Genomic DNA, 20,633 nt, shown 5'->3' with positions numbered 1-20,633 from the left:
ATAGCATCCATTGTTTCCTCTGCCTCTGTGTATTTGAAGAAGTTGGGAGCTACCCCAAACAGGTGATTAATCTCATTCATTATGAAAAACAGATTCTCTACTCTGTTGTAAAGAGACTGTCCTGTGGCTGGCCCTGTTTCCTCTGAGGTGCTGGGCTTATCATTGATCTGGCTGGTGGCAAATGTATTGACCCTTTTAGCATATTGGTCATGTGTGAATAATCTCCCTGCGCTGTTCAGTAAGCCAGGGAGTCCTCTGCTTTCCAATACTTGAAACTTTTCCAGAAACTTGTTCACCTCAGTCTGCATATCCTGGGTTCTTCTCTCCAATGTCTGCACAAAGTTTCTCAGTGTGAGAACCCTTTTAACCATTTGGATGGTGTCAGTTCTGTTTGTAATTCCCATGGCAGTTAACTGGGAACTTGTTCTGTGGTTAAGTACATTGATCATTCTGGTGGCCACTTCAGGCATACTGCCCAATTGAGCTCTTGATCTGTGAATCTCCCTCTGTGCCTTTGGGATGAACTCTAGTTGCTCATGGATAGTTTCGATGTATGGCCATTGCTCATTGATAGATTTACCAATGTTAGCCCATAGCACTACTTTCAATTCAGCCACCACTTTATCTAACTTGAGATCATTCTCTAGCTCTTTTATTTTGTTTTTTAGGGCTTTCACCTCCCTTTCTTTCTCTGCCACAGTTTGTTTGGATTTATCATATCTATCATTGATTTTAGCCAGAGAATCTTTGGCTGAATTGAGCTCCAACATTTGAGCTTCCAGGACTTGGATTTCGTTTTTCAGCTTTTGCATATCTAGGCTTTGGGCCTGCTCTGTAGTTGCTGGCGCTGCTGAAGTAGATGTTGCCGTTTGTTCGGTCTGTTGAGGAGGAGGTGCAGTGATAGGAGCAGTTTCCTCCAGATTGATTATCTGAGGTGGAGGCTGAGAAGTTTGCCCTTCTTCTCTTTGTTTCAGAGATGCCTGTAATGCTGCCTTTGCAGCCTCTGATTCTCCCAATTTCTCCTGTGTTTGGACCAGCTGTTTATGAATGGAGATTAATAAATCTGTAGTGTCCTTCTCATGCCTTTGTTGGGCTACCTCATCTGTCTGAGGGTGAATGGTAGCTGGGATCTTGATTTTCTTTCTCATGGCAGCCATGTCAGCATCCCTTAGCTTCAAGATTTCCTGTATCCCTGAAATATCTTTGGGATCATGCCCTATTTCAACAATTATGTCTTCAAGGGACCTTATTCTGTTGTCCTTCACCTGGGATGATGCTTTCTCCAATTCCAGTTGAGAGGCTGTGGCATTGAGGCTGCTCTTTAGCTTATAATTTTACAATGTTTCATCTGCTAAAGAGGCATACACCATTTCACCAGTCTGTTTATGCAGTTCAATTTTGTCCATTGGGTGTATGTCTTTGGCCATGACCTCCAGGTTGGTCCTGAGGTAATCTGAGGCAGATTGGGGTTGTAGTGCTGTAGGCATAAAATGACTCATGATCATTTTGCCTTCACCTACATCAAAGGCAGACATAAGTCTCTGCTGATTAGAAGGAGCCATGTTTAGCAGATGATTGTACAACTGTACTTTGATAGGCTCATTCCTCCTTTTGATGTCTATGAATTGTTGTTTGATGCTTACTTGTCCTTCTCTTTGCTGGCTGGAGGAGCTGACCTCCCCTCCCATAGCCCTGTCCTGTTCCTGCTGGAAGGAACTTGCTGAAGCTTCTCTGCTGGGTGGGCCCATGCCCAATGCTTGTCTTATTGCTGCATCATCCTCAGAAAAGTCATTTAATCTCTGTCTCTTCTCTCCCTGGTTGATAGATGAAGTGAGGGGAGTTTCTCTATCCCTTTTTCTGCTTAAGTCCTCCTTTTGAGGAGTTTGGAGGACCGAGGCATCGGTGGTGACTTCTGGCCTAGGAGGCACTATGTTCTGAGCCTGTTGCTCAGTGGAAGTTGGAGTATTAATTACCCTCTCCTGCTGTAAGGGCTGCTGAATGTCATGTTGCCCTTCTTCTTGCTGCAGATTTTGTTGCTGTTGTTGCTCTGCCTGCTGCTGCCCTCCTTTATCTGTTTGCTCTTGGGTCACTGGAGGTGACTGCTCCTTCTCCTGATGTGTCTGCTCTGTGTCCATTTGTTTTTCTTTGCCTCTGCTGGATATATTCTCAGTAGCCTTGGTAGTTTGCTGCTTGGCAGTTGTGGAGGATTCAGCTGCTCCTGTTTGTGTGCTTGGAAGTGTGAATACCTATGAACAAAGCTCAAGGTCAGACATATTCTTTAGATTCCTTAGTGCCCTGTTGTTCAGCTCTTCTTGTGACAAGGGCTCTTCTAAGGTCCCTCTCCTCCATTTGTCTTGGTTTGCATACTTTTCAATGTGAGGGATATTATGGTGATCATAGGCAGATAACTTATATTTGAGCCTCCTCGTAGTTATGAAATGATTAGGGTCATAGGGAACCCATAGGAAACTGGTTTGCAGGCCAAGGGCCTCAAGCATTCTCTTTGCTTCCCTCCATCCTTGCTCCCTCTCATTATAGATAAAATGGCCAAGTTGGCTTTTGACCTTCAACTGTGCTTTTTTACCCTTTCCTGAAAAATGAAGCACATCAACTCTGCCAAATTGCCTAAAGTACTCTAGGGAAAATAGCCTCATAGGCACATATTTGGGTAGTTTGAAAGGAGGTAGATCACACCCATATATCCTGATGACAGTGTGGTTTTGGTAGAAGTACCAATCCCCAATGCTATAAGCTTTTGACAGCTGAAGAATCCTTTGCATATCATCAGTGAGTCTTGGAGGAGGTGAGCTCATCAGCATTGCCATGGCTGGATGGATGAACAGGTCCATGAATTCACAATAAGTGTATGGAGACTCAGGTCTGATGTGGAAGATAGAAGACCAATAGACCACTGATCTAGGATTGCCTTGGGCATCCATTCTTTTGATTGAAAAGTGAAACTTCTCATGTTGATGGTACAAAATCAAATGGTAAATGTAGGAGGTGTATCTGAACATCCTGTCCCTCCTTAAATTCATCAATTGCTCATGAATCTTGTCTGATATGTAGGTGGCATAATCATAGCAGATTGGTGACTTGCCAGGAGCAAACATAAGCATCATTACCAGCACAGTTGAATCAATATGCTCAATTGAACTGTATCCCAAGATGGGAGAAATCATATCTGCAAGGTCTCTACCCAGTTCATTGAGATATACATGAAGAATTGGAGGGCCCATCACAATCTTAGTTTTGATGTATAATTGATTAAATTTAACAATTTGAGCATCTGTGAGTTTATCCCCTTGTTTTATCAGGTTTATCAGTGACAGAGGAACCAACTTCTTCTGAGGTTTGAAGCAAAGCATGTCTCTGATAGCTTGAGGGGTAACATAAAAAAGTATTGAACCAGATGGGTCAACAACAGCCCTCTGAGAGACATCATATTGTTCAGCACAGAGGTGGATTAGCTCAGGGAACTGGTTGACCTGAGGGAGTTTGAAAGTAGGGATGGAAGACTCCCATAAGCCCAATACATCTGTCCCTTTTTCATGCTTGGTTTTCAACTCATTCAACAGATGAAGGTGGAATTTGCTGCTCATAAGCTTCTCTTCTGTAATTTGGTAATCCATATCTGCCAAGGCTTGCCATTTCAAATTCTTTTGAGGGGCATTTAGGGGTTGAACATTTAGTACTACAGGAGGGACTGATGGGTCCATGGTTTTTCTAGGATTGTGGGTAGAGTTGCTATGCAGAGCAACACAATCAGGTTTTCTTCAATGAAAGATGTGAATTGTAGAGGACAGAGAGTGAATGCAAAGGTTGCAGCAGTTGCAATACTGCTTTTGAACAAAATAGAGCAGTAGCAGAACTGAGCAGAGTTTTCTTTGTGGTGAATTTGTTTCTTGCAGGTAGCTAGTTCACGATTGCGCGAACCAACGAGGAATTTCCACTAAATTTGCCCAATGTGGCCTCCTAAACGTGTAATGGTAGCACTGGTTTGGTATGAATGCTGGTACGGTGGAGTTTTAATGGTGAAATTGGCGTTTTAAGGTCTGCTCACAGGCTATACCCGGAATTCACGGAAAAATGGACTTGCAGAGTGAAAATGGAGAATACCTGGTGAATTTCGTCGGCTCAATCTTGCTAATGCGCGAGTGATGGACGCTCTGGCGGTCTCGAAATTTCCTCAGCAGGCTGGTGCAAGTTTTATACGTAAATTGCATGCAGAACAAACAGTGCAGCTTTTGCCAAAAATAGCAAAAAACGCGAAATTTTCGGTCTAAATATGGATTTTGGCGCGTTTTTGTGCTGACGTCAGCATGACGTCATAGGTGGGGTCAGGGTCGGATGACGTCAGCATGACGTCATCAGGCCAGGTGGCGGGCTCTGATTGGTCCACGGGGATGGTGAGGTGGCAGGATAGGTCAGCCAATGGTTGAGCAGGAGGTTGACGTGACGGCACAAGTGGCAGTGACGTGGGGTGACGGGGAAACGACGTGGTGATGACGTAATGCAAATGGAATGGGGGGAAACTGGAAACCAGAGGTGGTTTCATATCACACCACTTACGGTACGGTGGCGGTAAGTGTCAGTTGTACCTCCGATGAGCCGTGGAGGGGACGCGTGGCTACCGCATGACGTAGCCAATAATACGACCGTCGGAAGATATCGCCCTGACAGAGGATCTGCTCCAATGCAGTGATGGCCGTCAGATCTGGGGGGCATGATCGGACGGCTATCGGAGGGTTGATGTGATAGGGGGATAGGGCGGGTAACCAACGGTCGTCGGAAAGGGTCCGATGCCTTGAGAGCCGTTGGATCTTCAATTCTTTAATTGGACGGTCGTCGGGAGGACGAAGGGATCGACAGGTAAGGGGAGGGGCGGGGATTGTTTTAATAATTATTATGGGGATCTGCGCATGGGCGGAAAACTTTGGTATAGTGGGTTTCGCGAATTTTCTATGGAAATGCGCCCGCCCTTTGGACTTTAGGTAAAAGGGAAAAAGTGGGTTTTGATGTTTTTAGCCATTTGAAGCGGGTAAGGGTATAAACAAGGCCTTTTTAGGAGGTTTTATGTGTAAATGGGGGTTAAAGTGAGAAAATGGATTTGTAAAGGGGAAAGGGGGTTTGTCTTAGGCTTATCACAATGACTAGATGTCATTTGATCCCTTTTAAAGAACATATGGCTATAATGCCAAGGGGAGGGATATTTATACAAAATTTGGGGTTTATACACCATGGTGTTAATACTAGTAGGGGAAAGGCAATATAGGGGATTTACATAGTAGAGTTAGAGTTAATATGGATGGGGGGAGTGAATGGAGGGAGAAAATACTAAGTTTACCTGAAACTCACTTAGTTTAGGGAGTAGATCAAAATGAAAAGATTTTAGACAAGAAATGTGGCTTCTAAAAAGATTAAGAACCACCATGAAACCATAATTTTTCCATGAATCGCAGCTGATGAGGGGATGTTAGTAAATGACATGAAAAGGGAAGAGGGAAGTTAGTCATGCTTTCTGTTGGAACTTGATGAAGAAGAACACCTTGTCAACTGATTGACTTTGCTCTGGTAAACATAGTTAACACATTTGCAATGGTAAAGATAACCTTTCTGCAACCCCAACTACTTACCCAGCTACTTGCCTAGCATTTTTTATTTCTTCTTGGAGGGTGCACTTGGACTTGCAGACCCTTACTTGCCTTTTCTTTTCTTTGGCTTTACTTTTGTTTTGCTATCTACTTCTACCCTTATCTCTTCCAAGGTCCCAGATTAAGCTGTTGGGAGCCTTTTCTTCTCTACCTGAACTACTTGTCTGCCAAGTTTAAACAGTTTGGACAGACTTTCTTCTCTAATCTTCAACTGCAAATTTAAACCATGGAATGATCCAGATTAGACTGTTGGACCCTCCATCAAAATTGGGATGTATTAATCTATTTACACACCTTGCACTTCCTTGGAAATATGTGATCTTTGCATGATCAAAGCAGAGCATATTTGGACCTTCCCTTGCCAATCATGAAATATGAAACCTATTGGTATAGGTAGCTAACAAGATAGAAGATTTCAAGAGTGATATGAGGCAGTTTCTTGCCATGCAATTGGATACCCTATGGATCTAGAAGAAGCAAGAGGAAGCCAAGACGGATTTGGTCATCTTTTGTCCTAGGTGCACTAGAAAGCATCCTAGGAACGAATGTCCAATGCACTCCCTAGAAGTGTGTTTTGTCTGTGAAGAATACCACCCTATGAATCAGTGCCCTTCCTTGCCTGGACTTAAAGTTGCATATCAAAGAGTTAAAGGATCCATTGAACCACTCCATTATATGAACCAAAGGAGGCCGCATGGACCTAGATCTTACCAGCAGGAACTGCAAGGGACATCCGAGACCTATTATGACCCCTATCAAGCCATTTTCATGCCTTCTTGGGGTCCCCCTGCTCATCCTTCTTGGTTCACACCTCCTCCTTGTTCCTTCATAGATCCATATTATGCCCAACCAGCTACTCATTTAATTCACTCTTATGCTCAGCCACAACTTCAGTGGAATGCACCTCATCAGGGGTGGAGGCCCCAATACAACACTCCTCCCGCTTCTTTTCCTCCACCACCTGCTCATCCACAACCATCACCTCCTGCTCCACCAAGGCAACCCCAAATGCCTGCTCAACCACAACCCCATCCACATCCATCTCAAATATACACCCCCACTCAACTACCCATACCACCATTTCCAAACTTGTCCATTGGAGTAGCTCAACAAAATTGCAATTCTGAGACACAACATGTCCAAATGACTCCTCTTGAGCTCGATGATATTCACCATAGCTCAGGAAGAATGTTGCAAAGCAGAGATTATATTGAAAGCACTGAAGGACCACATCCGGCAAAAGAAGATTCAAAAGAGGAGATCAAAGAACCATGGGCTGCACTTGATGAAGAGAATATATCAGAATCAAAGATCGAGAGAGTTTACTCATGGTTACCATCAAATCTTCCATGTATTCAAGAGAAAGATTAGCAAAAGGAGGAAGATGAGAAAGTCATGATAGAAAGTGACATGAAGAATGATCCAGATCAACAAAAGGAGGAAGATGAGAAAGTCATGATAGAAGGTGACATGAAGAATGATCCAGATGAGCAAAAGGACCAAGGATATCAAAGCTATATTGAGACATGGTTTCAGACAGTCACTAAGTTGCAGCAGTACTCTCCTCCTCAGCTATGTTTTGTACTTTCAAAGTCAGATCATTTTGTCTCTGAAATTTGGATAGTTGTCCAAGCATGCATTTCGAGCCTTCACATCATTTTTTCTCTAATCTCGATGTGCACATGGCTCCATTGGAAGTATTCTTATACTTGAAAATGATTTTGTTTTTCAAGTAGGGTAGGGTAGAAAAAAGAAAAAAGAAAAAAGAGAAAAAAGAAAAGGAGAAAAAAAATGAAAAAAGAGGAAAATAGAAATCTAAGGTGAAAACCTCCTCGGAGGCGCCTTAGATTGGCTCATTGATTGAAAACCTCCATGAGGCGGTCAATGGGTTGGGAAAAAAAAAAGAGAAAAGAGAATAAGATCCTTCGGTGAAAACCTCCCTTGGAGGCGCCCAAGGCAGGCAATTAGGGTGAAAACCTCCATGAGGCGCCCTAGTTGTTTTTCAAAAAAAAAGAGAAAAAAAAAACTAAAAATAAAACTAATGCCATTGGCTAATTGCAGGTTGCAAGAAGGACGTTTCATGACAGGAGGAGCACTCAAATGAAAGTTAAAGGAATTTTTCTTGTGCCTTCTACAGGAAGCTCTGTATTTCTACAGGAAACATCCTGTAGAACCTTTGGACGAACCAAATTCAAGTCTAAAATGGAATCTGATGGTGGGAATCTGTTGATTAGGCCTACAAGCACTTGTGTGTCCATCCCTTGCCTTTCTCCATCATTTTTTCCACCTCATTGTGCTTCTCATTGTGCTTCTACAGGAACTTCCTGTAGAAATTGTGGGAAACTAGACATGGATTTCAAAAAGTGGTTTGGCGAACATGGTAACTTCCTCAAGGGTTCAGAAGCCCTCATGCAATCTTCCAACTCCTCCTTCATCATCTCCATACCTGCATCACATCCCAAGCTCAGTTTTTCCTTCCATGCAAACACATGCAAAGTGCCTTGAAGCAAAAACACATAGAACAAAATTTGTTTTTGCCATAACTTGAAAACCATGCATCCATTTGATAAACCGTTTTATGGGGAATTGTACAAGGGTGATGAAAACATGGCTGAGCAGTTTCATGCCGTTCCAGTGCACGGTTTCCAAGAAATTAGCCTCCATCACCATCAGCCATTTTTGCATTTTCTCCATATCCGTGCATCCGTTTCAAAACCTGTTTCATGGGGATATGCATGTGAGTGATGGTAACCTACCCAAGCAGTTTCAGCCAATTCCGATGCACGGTTTCTGAGAAATCGATCTCTGAAATCTTCAGCCATTTTCCATTTTTCTCGAAATCCGTGCATCCATTGATCACGATTTTGCTGTGGGAGATGCATAATGATGATAGGAACACGCTCAACAAGTTTCAGATCAATTCTGTTTACGTTTGGGAGCAATGGCGAAAACAAGTTCTGGTTCTGTGACAATGCAGCAGCAGCAGCTTGAACGTGCAGATCTAAGCGTGGAAATGGACTCCTGCAGAATGCATCTGGCTAGAGGACACCTGCACAAGGAAAACAACCAAAAATCATCAGCCAAGCCCTCATGCAACTAAAGGATCCAAGCATGCAGCAACAAAAAATGAGCATGCAACAGCAAAAAGCTTCACAAGCAGCCATTTGACTCCAGAGGTGTAGGGTGCTCTACAGGCATTTCTACAGGAAGTCGTCTACAGGAAAGGCAGAAAACAGCCCTGCAGAAAGAAAACACGGGATTTTTAGAAAATTTCAAGCTCAAAACGAAGTATGCTCGAGAAAACTCCTCTATGCATGGTATGTTTTGTAAAGGTGGTGAATTGGACAACATCAGATTGTGGAATCAGAGAAAAATCTGCCAGTGAATTGGAAGAAAAACGTTTGCTTGGGTATTGCACTGGGTTTCCCAGTCATTTTTGGATCAAGATTCTCGTCCATGTTTCCTATTTTTAAAATTCCCGTGTAGGGAAGATGTATGCAACTGTGGGGGCCAGCCTGTGTATGAAAAATTTTAAATTTGCATATCTGTATGTGTGCTGTGTAGAAACTTTTTCTAATTTAACACATATTCAATGGAGATTATCCTGATCATGTACTAATGCGGAAAACATACACAATACATAAGCTCCTCTACGTTGATCAAGAATATAGCAGCATCAATAACAATAAAACATCAAGAGCATTCACACATTAACACAGTATGTATCACGGGGAAAGCATCTCGCTAAAAACCCCACACTATCTGTATATTAATGATTGAGTCATGTAACATTACATAGCATAATACTTCTCACAAGTATCTCCACCTCTGTTACACACAATACAGCTCAGATCTGATCTCCAAATCTCTTCCACTGCTTGCCTGCCTCCACTGCTCAATACCTGCTCAAGAACTGATGAGAATTGCTTCCCAAACTCGATTTTCACCTGCAAAATAGTCACTCACTCTTTTTGGACGTGAGAAAAAGCCAAAATGCGGGCCAAATACGTGAGCAAACTCATTGGCATACTCAATCCTTTGATTGTGCAAGATCTGGTGCACAACTATAGTCACAACTGATAGCAATCTGATTCTCTACCACCTGTCCCTGTTGAACTGAACATGCACTGACATGCAACTGAGTTAACTGATGTATTCTTTAGTTGTATTATGAGTTAATAATTAGTTTAACAACTCATCATTAGTCTATCTATAGTTAGACTAACTACAACCAGTTTAACTAAGTTAAACTGAACACAACTCCATCAACTGTACCTCCAGTCCACTAAACTCAACTCACTTGAGTTCTAACTGAAGTCATGCATGCAACAACTCAACTGACTCATAAGAAAAACGAATTTCCTTCTGACAGCTGCATGTGCCACTTCCGTAGCTCAAACTGAAGTGCTCCAAGAGAATAAGATTAAGTTTATAGTCCAAATATTATTGTGAGATAATAATATTTGACTTTTCTATTTTTGACAGCCAGTCTAAAAATAGACTTGATCACTCACACTGTGATCACTCACACTTTCATAAAAAATAGAAGTCCATCTATTTTTCCCAACTTGATCAATCATCCATAAACATAGACATGATCCATATGTCTAAAAATAGACATAGTCTAAAAAATAGACTTGCGCCAAAAATAACCTGCGGGCCCACTTAGTGAAGGCGACTCTTTTCACTAAGCTCCATCATCTTGTTGCAATCTCAACATGCTGAGAAGAAAACTTGATCTCTGTACTCTGTCTGTGAAAACAAAATTCTTCTTTTCAAAAGCAGAGAGTCAAATTCAGTACAAAAGCAGTTTAAAACAAAGGGAAATATTGCAATTTGATGTTGTAAGGAGAAGCACATGGAAAATTCCTTGTTTGGTTTCAGAAAAAGGTGAAAATTTAGCTATCCCTCTGTTTTTAGTTCTACCTACTTTCTCACCTGAGCATTTTTTTAGAAAAAAAACACTCAACACCACATGGAGGACAAGCAAAAGGAATGTAGAGAAACAATAGCCAAGGGAAGAGACACAACCTGATGTTGAAATGAGGATAAAGCAGCACCAAGGGAGGAAGTCTCAGGCAGCAGCTGAAATATTGATACTGAAACAATAGTTGTAGGAGAGAGAAGCCCAGATGGCCTGCACACCCAGCTAGGCAATAGAAGCCCTGCAATGGAGACAACCAGCTAGATCCTATGCATTGTATCTTAAAGACCAACAAGCCCTCACCTATGATATCAGTCCTTCTAATAGTGAGGAAGAAGAGCAGAAAGGGGAAGAAGAGAAAGCTGCCGCAGTCGGAAAGTATTGTCATGTTAGGAACAAAAATTTGAATTAAAGTTAACTAATGGAAAAACAATGTTTTTGCATGAAGTGAATCTACCATGAAACAAACTGGAAAGTTCTGGTGTTGTTCTGGTTAGATTTGTTTATTTCAATACCTTCCAAGGGGTTCACAAGGTCTTTTGCAATAGCCAGATTATTCCATGTGAAATAATTCTTAAAAGTGTGATTCGGTATGAAGTTTTGCTCTACTCCTGGTTATACAGCAGCTTGAAACAAAACTTGGGAATTCTCATTTTTGGCCTGTTTTGAAGCAATTTCAGATTGAAGGAAAATGCTGATTCATGCAGTGATATGTGAGCAAGTCATATTTTCTCTGCCCTTGATCTATATTATGTTCTGTTCTGCTTCTGTTATCAATTCTTAGCAGAGTTCAAATCCAAGATTAAGAATGCCATTTGTTTTAGTTAAAGGTCTGGAAACACGTTTTCCCATCCAGCTTTGGCATGCAATATCTATTCTCGGGCAGTTCATTGTACTTGTGTGCTTTTATAATACATTAGACTTGCCATTTGTGTTGGATTCGTTAGCTTTCAGGCAGCAGCACAGTTCAAGGAGAAGGCACCCCCACCCAAGCAAGCAAAATAAAAAAAAATTGGTTCTACAGGAAGTTAGCAGACTGTTTCTACAGGAAGACAGAGGACTGTTTCTACAGGAAGCCAGCGAACTGTTTCTACAGGAAGTTTGAAAAGAGGGAAGCCAAAGGAGAAATCGGCTGAGATTTTAGCCAAAGAAGCCACTAGGGCCATCAAAGATGAGGAGAGAGATTGGTTGCTCAGAGGATGAGCAACACTTTCAGTAGGGGGGTGATGATGAGCCCCAAAAATGGACAATTATTTGGGCTCATTCAACCTCCTAATTTGACTTAATCCACCATTCTCATTAGTTTATTGCATGTTTTTGATTATATTTATGTTAATAGAGTGAATTTGGTTAGTCATTATGCCAACAAGTCTAATGGGTGCTTTGTGTAGCCTTTTTGGTCAATTTGGAGACAAAATTGAAGGTCTTAATGAGCACTTGGCAGCCAAATTCGTGGGAAGACAAGGGAGAGGACTTGTAGGAAGGTGTCCCCTTCATTTATGGGCCCTTACCTCGAATTCTCCACCATCAGCTCGGAGTTCAAGGGCCACCGAATCAATTAGCACAAGGGAAACCAAGCAAGTCAAGTAGGACTGCTGTTAACTCCAAGTTTTGGGCAGCCGAGTCCCTAAAGTTTAGGAGGACTGTTGGGTCCTCAATTTGTATAAATAAGAAGGCTTAGGGTCTCATTTTGTTTAGCCAGTGGATGTTAGCTAGTTAGCCAGTAGATAGTAGCTAGTGGTTAGTCATTTTGTAGCCATTAGTTAGCTAGTTTGTAGTTCGATTTTTATGCAATAGATTAGCTTTGCTTTCAGCTCATGTTCAAGTTCTTCTTATGGACAGTTTTGATGTAACTCTTCATTTCTTGATCAATAAAGATGAATCCAGCTTTACACCAGCTCTAAATCTCTCTTAGGAGGCTGTAGATCTTGGGGTTGGGCCCATCTCAAGCGCCAAGTACCTCCTTCGTTTATCTTTATGTGTTTGTTGCGTTCTTAAAATAAAATCTGCTATTTAGATTTAGATCTTGCTTCGTTATTTAGATTTCTTTCGATGGTTAAAGTAGCTGTTTATGTTTAGAATATATTGGTAGGATAATAACAGGAAAAAGCTCCAAAAAAGGGTCAGCAAACGCTTTTGGTTTCACCTCTTCCTTATTGGATCAGGGGCTGGAGTTGAAGTAACCATGCTGTCCCAAACAAAAACTCTTTCTTTGCTTCACCATGCAATCATTAGTGTTTGAATCTCGTTTGTAGAACTTGATATCAGTTTGGATGCATGCTTAGGTTTATGATCACTTAGTTTCATAGTTGTTTCACATGGTTTCACTGCAAATAAACTTCTGTTCATTTCCTTTTGCTGATAGGTCAGATTAGAGTGAAGTAACTAGGTCATAGGTTTTATAACTAGACCTTTATTTTCTTGCATGTCTTTGTTTGTTCAGTTTGAAAAACCACTTGCAGAGTACCTGTTATCCTTCCTTACCTGCCCATACTCCATCCAACCTACCTGCTTCATCCTTCACTTATAAACCTTACCTTACATTTGCCTCATCCGCTTACTTTTCCATGATTCTCATCTTCTTGTGCAACATCGCTTCATCCATCCTTGAACAAATCCAATTGCTCCTTAGCCTCATCCACCAAGTCCTAGACCTCTTCACACCCCTATTTCACCTCCATACTCATTCCTCCATCTTTTTCCCTCCATCCATGCTCAAAAATCCCATTTCGAAACATCCTGTAGAAGAATTACAGAACTTCCTGTAGAAACCCCTGCAGACTTCCTGTAGAAGTTCATAAACACGGTTGCATGGCATACAGATTTTGTGAAACTCTCTGAAAGGATGTTAGGGACCCCTTAGACCCTCTTTGAACCTTCCCAACCTTTCCCAAGCATTTCTCCTCCTTGATCCACCTCTGCACAGTGAAAAGCTAGTTAAAAGCACATGCATGATAATTCCAACAACTTAATCAAAAATACAAAAAGATGTTTTCTTCAGATAGTGATAACTTAGACACATGCATTTTACCTTCCTAGAAGTAATGGCATCTCTTTCAGTAGTTTGCATGCTCTCCTTTGCGTCAGTAGGACTAGCTGGTAGAATTAGGGTTTGCTAGGGTTTGCGTTTCTTTTTTGTCTTTCGGTTTCTTTTCGCAATTAGATTAGCTTCCTTCGAGTTAGCTTTCGTCCATCAATTAAAAAGCTTCTTCTAAGAGCTCATAGAAGTTGGCTTAAGCTCCTAGCGGACTTGTGCCAGCTGACCAAGTGACAGCTGCGGCAAGAGCTAGTACTTGTGCATACAACACCGTCGCTTCCAAGTTTCTTACGAACTACCGGGTTGATAAAATTAGAGAAGGAAGCTCCAGGAGTTGTAGCATTATTGCTACAATACTGGAGCCCACCAATAACCAAGATTAAACTATTTGGTTACCATGGATTGTGGCATAAATAGCAAGTTGCACACAATCATTTATTGTACAAAAGTAAAATAGTAGTGGCATTTGGATTTGCACACTTTCATGGTCTTTTTATTTTTCTTGGGGTTCATTTTCTTTCATTTTTTGACCTTTTCTTTATTCTTTTTGCCCTATGATTTTTCTTTTAGGGCATACCCTCTTTACATTTTTTAATTTTTTGATTTTTTTACAAATATGGAAAGCATTTGCAACAAGCAAAGGTATGTACATGTTCCAGAGCTAAACCAAGTCAATCATGATATATGACACCTAGTGGTATAGGAACATAACAATGGCTCCACTTGGGGATGGATTTTCCTAGTGGAAAGTCAAGAACTATAGATCAATGGATTTTGAAAGACTTTGATTGTGCTATGCAAATCTCCTTTTCCTTGCTTCTTTATTTGTATGCATGATAGTAATATTTCTGAAGCTTAGGGACTTCTCTTCGAGCTTGCACTTCAAAACTTTTACCATCCAATCAACAATGAACATTATGAAGGATATAGTATGTACAACTAAACTTGTAAAATTAGTAAATTGGGTCAATGTAGTGCTTTAACATTCGACCATTGACTAGTCCTCCTTCAATCTTTGTACCATTCAATTCTTTGAGAAGATATGACTTATTTCCTCTGAAGGCATATATAATGTATGGTCCTTTCCATAGGAAGTCAAAATTCCCATGTTTCCCTTTGTCCTCTCTCCTTGAATCCCAATTTAACACTTTGTCTCCCAGGTAGAAGTCTTCTACTTCAGTCCTTTTGTCAAAAATCTTCTTAAGTTTTTCTTGCAGTACTTGGGCTCTGTCGTATACTTCCTCCCTAGTTTGTTGTAAATGGATAGTCTAGTTAATTCTCCTCTGTATATCATTTGGTTCCACTTGGGCTTCCTAAAATAACTTCATGATTCGAACTCCTAAAGATGTGGGGAAAACTGCCTTCATTCCATACACTAGCTCATAGGGACTAGTTCCAATGGATTTCTTAGTTGTAAACCTATCTGCCCACAAAACATTGGTTAACTTCTTGTTCCAAGTTTTCTTATTGTCTTACAATAGCTTTTTGATAATATTCATTAGAATTTTATTGGAGGATTCTGCAAGTCCATTCCCTTGAGGATAGTAAGTTGTGGAATGACCAAGTGTTATATGATACTTGTGATAGAAATCAATAATTTTCTTTGACTTGAAGGTTGCAACATTATCTGTGATAATTTTGTCAGGAAAACCAAACCTAGACATAATATTTGCCTCTATAAAACCTATTATTACAGTATCAGTGGCCTGTCTAGAGGGAATATCTTCTATCGATTTGGTAAAGTAATCAGTTGCAGTGAGTATCCATTTATGTTGAGCAGAAGAGGGTGGATGGATTTCTCCAATGAAGTTAAGACCCCATTGTTGAAATGGTTTTTCTGTGGAAATAGATTTCAAAGGCAAGGGTAAGAGTTTTCTTTTTCCTTCAAAGATATGACATTTGTGGAAGGAAGTTACAATTTTTTTAACATCTGAAAAAAAGGTTGACCAGTAAAATCTAGCTCTTAGAATTTTTTCAGCAGTTGACTTCTAGTAGAGATGTCCACCACAATCGCCTGCATGGAATTCTTGGAGTACTTTGTCAGCTTCTTCTTTTAATAAAAAATTGAACAAAATGCCTTCATGATTTTTCCAAAATAAAGTATTATCCATAATGCAAAATTTCGAAGCTTTCATTTTCAAAAACCTACTTTTAGTTCTGGATAACCCTGGAGGAGCTTGCAGGTTTTGTAGAACATATATAATATTAGCATACTAGGGGGAATCTAGAAAAGGCTGGCTGATCTGTGGAGTCACCAACTCTTGTTCGTTATCCAATTCTGCAATCAGATTTATGTTTAGGGCTTGGAAATTTGTTTCTGCCATAAGTTTGGCCAACCCCTGACCTTTAATTAATTTGGTAGGTTTTATTTCTATATCATATTCTAAAATAGTAGCTATTCATTTCCCCTCTTGCCATCAACTCCATCCTGTGTCAGGATATCTTTGACTACAACATTGGGCACATAAGCTATTACATGAGAATACAAAATATAGACTCTGAAATCTTTAATAGATTTTACCAAAGCAAAAGCTTATTTCTCCATTATTTTATACTTTAATGAGGCATTTCTAAGAGCTTTACTAAAAAATGCTATTGGTTTTTCACGTCCTTGATCATCCTTTTGTAGTAAAACTGTAGCTATGGTATGTTCTGATGCAAAGGAAAAGATAATGAAGTCTCTGTCAAATTTCGGGCTTGTAAGGACTGTTGTTTGAGTTAAGGCTAATTTTATTTCTTCAAATAATTGTTTAGCCTCTACTATCCACTTAATAGTCGAATCGTTTTTTAACATGTCATTCAATAATATAATTAGTTCAGCGAAATTAGAGATGAATCTTCTTAAAAAGTTTATTTTCCCTAAAATGCCTAAAGTTCTTTAATGTTTCTTGGGTGAGGTATTTGCAAAATATCTTCAATCCTAGTTGGGTCAATCTGGATTCCATCTTTAGAGATAATGTGGCCTAACATTTTTCCTTCTTCAAAACCAAATAAAGATTTCTTTGGGTTCAGATAGATGCCAAATTTTCTAAATTTAAGGAAAACTTGCCTGAGGTGATATAGGTGTTGTTGATCTGATTTAGAGAAGACTATTATATCATCAAGGTCTATAACTAGGAAATCATTAATTTCCTTTGCAAAGGTAATATCCATTGCCCTTTGAAAGGTGGCCCCTACATTTTTCCATCCAAAGGGCATTTTGACATAGATGAAGGTGCCCCATGGTGTTGTGAATGCAGTTTTTGCTTGATCATCAGGATGGACTAAAATTTGGTTGTAACCTGAGAATCCATCTAAAAGTGAAATTATTTTTGAACCTACTACCCTTTGTAGTATGTGATCCATTTTTGGTAAGGATAGTTATCTTTGAGTGAGACTTTGTTCAAGTTTCTAAGGTAAACACATAGTCTGATTTCCCCTATTTTCTTTCTTGTAGGGACAAGATTAGATACCCAATCTGAAAACCTAACGGGGGCAATGATTCCTACTTCATACATTCATTTGATTTATTTTTCAATGGAAGGTAACAAAACAGGATTAATTCTTCTTAGCTTTTTCCTAAAAGGTTTCTAATCTTCTTTCAAAGGGATAGTGTATTGTATGATACTAGTATCATAGGATTTTAAGTCTTCGTAACTCCAAGCAAAAACATCCTTGAATTCTTTCATTAGCTCAATATATTTCAGTTTTTCATCAAGGGGTAATGATTTGGAAAATTTTATCAGTTTAGGATTCTCTTGAGTTCCTATGTTGCATTCTTCAATGTCTGCTTTCAAGGGCTCCATCTTAGGCTTTTTAGGAATATCATTAGAGTCAAATAAGTCCTCCAAAGGAGTTAATCCCTTGGGTAATTGATTATCTTTGAGATTTACGACTTCAGTTTCATCATCAATTTTTTCATCAATATCCATTTGCTTTAAGTTCTGAATATATGTTTTCATGAATTTAGTAGGGTGAAGCATGTTTATTGAGATTTCTTCCAATTTGTTAATGTCTAACTCTCTGAACTAGGTGGGCTAGTACCTAAGTCTAAAAGTTGGTTTGTAGTTACCTTAGATCCTTTCCTTCTTTTAAATAACTTCTAAGGAAAATCTGAGTGATAATAGAGCCAAGTGCAAAGCTCAATCACTTTTCTCCTCAAACGACTATACGAGGGTTAAGGCCAAGCCTCGATAGATTATTTTTTATTGTGGGGCTGTGTGTGGTGTGTTGTCCATCTTCTTTTTATGGTCCATGATCTATCTTGGTGCATACAATTACTTTTATAATGTACAATCTGGTAAATTTATTTTCCGAGTCTGACAAACTTGAAGTCTCAAAGAATTACAAGGCATGGAAAAGGCACATAGAAAGTAGTTTGATTTACAATGAACTTTGGCAAGATGTATATGTGATGGTGATGTCAAACCAATCAAACCTATAGATGCAGAATCACTAGCTAAATGGGAGATTGATAATGTCAAAGCATTAACATTAATTAAATCTTCAGTTAATGATGAAATGTATGTTCACATTGAAAATGCTTATGATGCATGGTCTACCTAGAAAAAATTTAAAGATTTATTTGATACACAACCATAATCCAAGAGAGTTGATCTTCAATTGAAGCTGCTTCAACAAAAAATGAAAGAAGGGGGAGATGTACTTGAGTACATTTCCATACTTAAGAACATTAAGCAGGAAATAATAAATGTCGGATTTTAAGCAGTGGAGATAGTATCATGAATATTGTTTTAATTATTGGTTTTCATTCTTCATATACAATTTTTTTGGAAACTTTAAAAGTAAACAGAAATCCAGAGAAGTTAAAATTTGATGAATTAAGTAAAATGCTAGCTCAACATGAAAAAACTTTTGGAAAGAAGAAACAGGTTGGAGAAGATGTCTCTTTATAGAATGTAACACTAGTAAATCTTCAATTGAAAGTTCGAAAGGTAGAGGAAGAGGTCACAACAATCAAAATAAAGGAGCATATAGAGGAGAAGGTTGTGGTAGAAGTCAAGGTAGAGGGAAAAACTTTAGTAGAGGAAATAGTTTTGGTAGAGGCAACATTCAAGGTAGAGGAAACAATCAAGGAATACGAAAAATTCAAGGTAGAGGACAAAACCAAGGTAGAGGACAAAGCAAAGGTAGAGGAAAATTTCAAGGTAGAAGAAATATTTCAATCAAGTTGTTTGTAGAAGATGTAACAAAGTTATTCATTATGTTGGAGATTATCGAAATTCTATTGAAAAAATTCCAAAGTGTCAACAAAATTTTGCATAGTTTGCTAATGATCAGGGAGATGATGGCTCAAAATATGTCTTCACTGCACTTCAAATTTCAGAGTCAACATCAGTACAGGTCTCCACATATATGGAAAGTGATTATGAAGATGCTTAGATATTAGATATAGGGGAAACACAACATATGAATTTTCGATGTGACTTATTTTGGAATTTTCAATAGTGCTAACTTAATTCAATATTTCTTGCAGATGATGCCAAACACACTCCTTGTGAAAAGGTGTAGTAAAAGATTATCTTCCTGGAATTGGAGGAAAACTAATTTCTAATGTTTGGTATGTACCAACTTTCAAGAAGATTTTGTTGTCATTAGTCACCATTCGACAAGCATGACATCAAGTTGTTATGGATGATGGATTAGTAAAAATAAATTCCATTAAATAGAATATGAAGACAATCATGACATGATATGAAGATGGATAATGTATAAGGATGAATGGAACAATCATTCCGTGGAACTCTGATTTTGCAGGAGAAACAAGTAAAAATATTTCACAAATAAGGTTATGGCATGTTAGATATGGACATTTAAACTTTGAAAGTCTCTCTCAAATTCAAAAGCAAGGAATGGTTAAAGGACTTCCAACCTTTAAGAAAGAAAATGAAAGATGTGAAGCTTGCATTTATGGGAAACAAAGTTGAGAGAATTTTTCCAACAAGTTCATGGCATGTAAAAAGGCGTTTACAATTGCTTCACAATGACATTTGTGGACCTCTATAGAATTCTCTAGGAGGTTGTAGATACTTTTTACTCTTCATTGCTTATTTTAGTAGAATGCGTTAGGTTTATTTCTTGAAACCGAAGTCAGAAACCTTTGAAAATTTCAAGACTTTTTGTCAATTGGTTGAGGATGAAGTTAAAGAGAAAATTGGCACTCTAAGGACAAACAATGGAGGGGAATTCACTTCCAATGAATTCCAAACTTATTGTAGGCAAAATGGTAATAAAAGACAACTTACAAATGCTACACTCCACAACAAAATGGAGTATTGATGCAGGAGCATCTAGACTTGGGCCAGCAATGTGATGGGGTGGTCACATGTTGTGGCTAAATGCAAGACTTGAGGAAGACTTGGTTGTAAATTTGTGTTAATTTCAATAAGGGTAGGTAATTAAAAGTGGTCTAGTTTAGTTAAATGTTGAGTTATAACTGAATAACTAATTCTTTCTTGTGTGGAAAGAAGTAGTTAGGTGTGACTGAGGTATAATTTCTTTTTGGGGGAGAATAGAACGGACAGAGGGAGGAGACAGGGGTTTTTCCTGTAAATCTATGAACAATTGTAAAGGGCCATAGATCTCGAATATCTGGCCAAATCAAGAGTTTGTAAGTAATTTTGTGCATTAATACAACATTGGATTTCTGAAGTTTATGCCTTCTTCCTGAGTTGTGTATGAGAAGAATTCAATATCGATTGATTGATGTATGTTGCTGGTTATAAGAAGAACTGTAATGAACAATGTTAATTGCTGTGTATCTATGAAAGAAATCTTAAATCAAAGTGCGTTTCCAGTCTTGGACAAGATGAGCGATTTTTGTATTAAGAGATTGTAAGCTTTGATTGTAAATGAGTATACATTTATATCGATTTTGTCTGCATATGTTGAAGAAAGGCATTTGAAATTTATGAACTGGTTGAATTGCATGGAACGGGCAAAAACACATTTAAAATTAAATGACAGCGTTGTATGGGATTGATGAATCGATTTCTGTGCAATCGATTCACAACAGAGA

The sequence above is a fragment of the Pinus tabuliformis genome, chromosome 1_1 (assembly GCF_031772625.1).
Source record: "Pinus tabuliformis cultivar Carrire ecotype Pingquan chromosome 1_1, CPIR1, whole genome shotgun sequence".
Taxonomy (NCBI): Eukaryota; Viridiplantae; Streptophyta; class Pinopsida; order Pinales; family Pinaceae; genus Pinus; species Pinus tabuliformis.
The sequence above is the reverse complement of the archived record's forward strand: the minus strand, read 5'-3'. Positions refer to the sequence as shown.